General features: G+C 39.8%; 2 non-coding genes across 2 annotated transcripts; both read right to left on the bottom strand.

Moving 5' to 3' along the window:
* Positions 1-471: 471 nt before the first annotated feature.
* On the bottom strand, positions 472-545 carry Trnat-agu. Its single transcript has one exon. It is a non-coding gene; the product is annotated as a tRNA-Thr (tRNA).
* A 2,269-nt stretch (positions 546-2,814) lies between these two features.
* Trnat-agu lies at positions 2,815-2,888 on the bottom strand. Its single transcript has one exon. It is a non-coding gene; the product is annotated as a tRNA-Thr (tRNA).
* Positions 2,889-5,148: the final 2,260 nt, after the last annotated feature.

Raw genomic sequence — 5,148 nt, 5'->3', positions numbered from 1 at the left:
ACAAAGTGGGGCATAAATACTTAGCTCTTTGATAGAAACTTTCTGCTGAGCTGAGAAATATTTTGTTTTAGCTAGGCATCAGTGAATATCAAGGCTCTGGCTTAGCTGCGTGTGCACTTTGAACAATTGACTAACTGAGGCATATACCGAGTTTTTGGAAAAAAGGCTTTTCCTGGGGAATTTTTCGTTTTAGCTTGGCATCAATGAATTCTAAAGCTCTGTCTTTGAACAACTGACCAAAAGAGTTTTTGGAAAAAAAAAAAACTGGGCTTCAGTGATTTATAAGCCTTTACCTCAGCTATATATGAGCTTCGAACAACCGACCAATTGAGGCAGGAGTTTTTGTAACCTCCCGAAACTGAGTGAACAAAAACTTTCAATTGATTTTAACAAATGAGGCACTTACAGCTCCTTCATTTCCTACTTTTTCACACAATAGCGAGTTGGACTCAATAAAAATTTACATTCCCTAGGCCCCGGAGGGATTCGAACCCTCGATCTCCTGTTTACTAGACAGGCGCTTTAACCAACTAAGCCACGGCGCCGTTGTATCTAGATTAACTGACATGAATCAGTTCCTCCATTAAAATCAGACATGCAAATGAGGTCTGGTCCTAATAAAGCCTTGTGCTGAGCTTATGCAGAGTTACTAAGAACTAATACCTAAGAAAGGAACGAATTTCAAGGGCACATGGTAAGCACGTGCACGTCATCTGCCAATTATATTGGTTGGATCTGTTTTTTGTCGATTCTAGTGAAACTAGCGATGAATAGGACCATAAATCCTTCTTGGATAAAGGCTTCAACTCGTGAGGAATATCTTGTTTTGACTGGGCATTGAATCCTACATGGCTACGTACCATTGCTATGATCAAAAACGATTTAAACCCAAGTCTCGTATATGGTCCGAAGAATTATCTCCGTATGAAGGAAGGCAATGCACGCAGGCTTGCTCTGAATCTCCGCGAAGTCAATATGGAGGATTTCTCCGTAATAACAGCCGCCTCTGGTCTCCTGATCCCATCATCCCCCAATAAAATCCCTATAGAATTCTTATTTGGCCGGGGGATGAGTCTAATAAAATTTATTATTGCGGTATAAACTGGTGTCGTGGGGGGCTTCAAGATGAAAGACGGGGATTGCCTTGTAGAAAGAACCCGCCGTGGAGTTTTCCCATTTCCTGCGCTGGAATTATCCTGTTGTGCTCGCTGTTTCCACGAGGGACTTGGGATTCCGTCCAGTTCGTGATTTTTATGATATACGACTCATGTAGGCTATTTTCCGAATAAGAATCATACTAGAGTGAAAGGAAGTTTAAACTGACCCCAACTTTTTGGGAAATTTTCGAAGGTCATCTTTCGAGTAGATTAATCTTCCAGGAAAATTATCTTAGATCTAAACGTGATACATATTCTGAAAGAGCAACTCTTCAAGTAATAAATCTGAGAATTTCATCCACTTGGGCACAACCGTTCGGTCTTGAGGAAGTTTTAACTGAACCCAACTTTTTGGGAAATTTTCGAAGGTCATCTTTCGAGTCGATTAATCTTCCAGGAAAATTGTCGTAGATCTAAACGTGATACATATTCTGAAAGAGCAACTCTTCAAGTAATAAATCTGAGAATTTCATTCACTTGGGCACAACCGTTCGGTCTTGAGGAAGTTTTAACTGAACCCAACTTTTTGGGAAATTTTCGAAGGTCATCTTTCGAGTAGATTAATCTTCCAGGAAAATTGTCGTAGATCTAAACGTGATACATATTCTGAAAGAGCAACTCTTCTAGTAATAAATCTGAGAATTTCATCCATTTCGGCACAACCGTTCGGTCTTAAGGAAGTTTTAACCGAACCCAACTTTTTAGGAAATTTTCTAAGGTCATCTTTCGAGTAGATTAATCTTCCAGGAAAATAAGCGTAGATCTGAACGTGATACATATTCTGAAAGAGCAACTCTTCTAGTAATAAATCTGAGAATTTCATCCTTCTTGGCGCAACTGTTCGGTCTTGACGGATTCTCAAAGTTGCAATTTTTGAAAAATGCCATTCCCGAGAAGTAAATCTAAACGAAGGGAGATAGGCTTTCGAAATTTCTCATCACGTGAATGTACAGTTGTTGAAAGATTTCAGGAGAAAATAGTGTAGATCTTTCAATGGAGGGTTCCGAAAAAAATGGTAGCGATGAGGCTTTATCCTAAAATCCCATAACGGCAATTTTTTCCCGCAGAGCCTCGCCAGTGGTTGATAGTTTTCATTCGGCGTTTTTCATCCGTCAAACTGGATGAATGGAAATCCGGCTAGATCGGAGTCGGGCGAAAATTCAATCAGTTTCATGCAGACGGCAATTTAAAAATGCATCGACCCGTCTAGAAAAAGCGAAACAAAACCGTTCAAACAGAAATGTACACATGTTCGTTTTAACTAACGTATGCGATGGACCCTAAATGGATCTGTCAATGTTTTGCAGGGTACTGCTGGCAGGGCTGTTCGTCTGGGTTATTGTTCGTGGATTATTTCAGAAGTTTCATATCTTTGAGTGATTAAACTATCGAAATTAGCCTTAGTTTTCTATTAATAAAAAACTTATTTTGAAAAAAATTGCGTTCGTGACAATCAAGAATGCACCTCCAAACTTTGGGATCACTGACATAACTGAGATTGATTTATTTGATTCTGCCTCGTTGTTATTGACTCTCTCTATTCACTAGGACAGACTCTCAATTAACTGAGGCATAAACAGCGCCTTTTACGCACCAATTTCACTCACTAGCTAAGTTTATTTCTCTCGAAACTGATCAAATAAAAATTTCAAATCCTAGGCCCCGGAGGGATTCGAACCCTCGATCTCCTGTTTACTAGACAGGCGCTTTAACCAACTAAGCCACGGCGCCGTTGGTATATGTCTCATACTGACATGAATTAGTTCTTTAATGAAAAACAGGTATGTAAATGAGTTATGTAAGATCAGTTTTATTGAGACTTCTAGTGAGAGAAGCCCTGAATGGGACCATACCTATATGAGGGTATAAAATAAACCGGGAATTATCGACATCATATCCTACATTTCATAAAGCTGTGGGTCTCCCCCATAGAAAGCCGAACTTAGAGTCCGACGCTGCTTACGCGGAAATTACGCCCGAAACCCTAAATCAGGGCAGGCTTATCCAGTTTTTCGCACAAAAGAGTCAACAGCCAATATGAATTGATATGGGGATGGATTATCATTTACCCCCAAAACACAGACGATTGTCGACCATTCAAGTCGTATTTATCGCGATGCCATCTAGTGAAGGCCTCGCGTATGACGCGTGCCGATTAGCTGATCGCCAAAACCATCTAGTTAGCTGGTCTTTGTGCCAGTCTTGAGTGATGGATGGTCTCCTTTTGTTTTTTCGATCCACTGGTAGTAAGTGGGGCGATGATGGATCAACTGGGCTGTTAGTATCTTGATTTGTTCGACATACAATACAGAACTAGTACCTAATGTCACGAGTTTTGGTCGATATCAGCATTTGTAGTATAGGATCCTTGGAAAGAGAGCAATTTCTCCAGTCTGAGCAGCTATTTGCACTATTCCAGAGTCAACTGCGAGAATTCAGAGAACTAAGGCTTCAAAAACGCAGATTTTTGAAATAATCCATACCTACTTTTTGACAGGTGACAGGTGACAGGAAATATCAATATTTTCTGATAATGGGTGTTAAATCAAAGCAGAAATTTCATGTCGGCGCTTGTGTCTTCACCTTGTCGGCCTTACTGCACTAATAATTCATTATTTTAATCCATTATAGATAAATATCTTCCCATCACTGAGATATGACTGATTAAATGAGGGAGAAACAGAAATATTTTCCCGGAAATAACTCAGAGACCAGTCGATGTATAAATTAAAACACGTCCAGAAAGGTTTCCTTCTCGATAAAAACCGACAATTCAAAAGGAACATTTTAACGCATAAATAGAGAGATCAAAGATTAACCTGAGAATTCCAACCATCTCTTTGATAATTCGACTGGATAGGAATCCGACTTATCTGGTGATGTATTGCTTATTGAGAAGTTATGACATATACTAAGTGACAGTGAAATACGAACATCTACTAATAGTTGGAATGTTTTGATGATTTTAGTGTAGATTCATAAGTAAACATTCGAAGTTTTTAGATTGTATCAAATCTCGATAATTTCCCACAGTGTTTGGTGCTCTCGGATGAAGAAACAGTTTTGTCAGATTCGTCCTGGATTAAAACCCCACAAAAGCCTCATTTTTCTCCCTAAACCGAGGTTTTCACGTGATAATAGCAGCGCTAAGCCGCCATTCATGATAATTAAATGTAATAATAGCCTGGATAATTAAATGGAAGGGACAGAATACAGCATAAGTCGTTGCTATCTATTGAAACAAACGAGCACAATTGCACCTTCATTTATCTTTGCGAGGGAATTGTGAAACAATGGCTAATCTACACCTCGCGCGATCTAGCAATTACAGGGATATTTAATGGCTGAAGCTCTCCGTTCACGAGAAATTGTGTGTGTGTTGTATGGCGCAGGATTCGAATTAGGGTCTAGGCCGGGGTAAATTGAAATTTAATAGGTTGGCTCGTATAGAGGCGTCCTAGAAACCAGAAGCCGCAAGGGGAATCAGAAAAGGATACAAGGAAGTTTGGAATTAGGTTCCAGGGATCTTTCAACCTTGTTAGTTACCATAATGAGTGACATGGAAAACAGAACACCCAGTATCGATTAATCAATTACAACTAGGAGGCCTAAAAATTCAGCGTTTCGGTGTCTAAAGGCCATGGACTTCGTAAATACCGAGACCACAAACACTTTGAGTTTGCCTCATGAAATGTTCAAAGTTTATCACGGAACTTCAATATGCAGATGACTGCGCACTTATCGCTAGCAGCCCAGAGGATCTACAGATAATGTTGGACACCTATAAACATATATACGAAGCTTTAGGCCTTAGACTCAATATCGACAAAACCAAAATCCTGGTAAGTCCCCCAGAAAGCCTTCAAACACATATCAGCCTGGAGAAGGAAACGCTAGAACAGGTCGAGCAGTTCAAATACTTGGGAAGTTTCATAGATACTAGGGCTAACTTGGATACGAAAATACACAACCGTATCAATTCGGCATCACG

The sequence above is a fragment of the Coccinella septempunctata genome, chromosome 5, assembly GCF_907165205.1.
Source record: "Coccinella septempunctata chromosome 5, icCocSept1.1, whole genome shotgun sequence".
In the NCBI taxonomy this organism is placed as follows: domain Eukaryota; kingdom Metazoa; phylum Arthropoda; class Insecta; order Coleoptera; family Coccinellidae; genus Coccinella; species Coccinella septempunctata.
The sequence above is the reverse complement of the archived record's forward strand: the minus strand, read 5'-3'. Positions and strand labels throughout refer to the sequence as shown.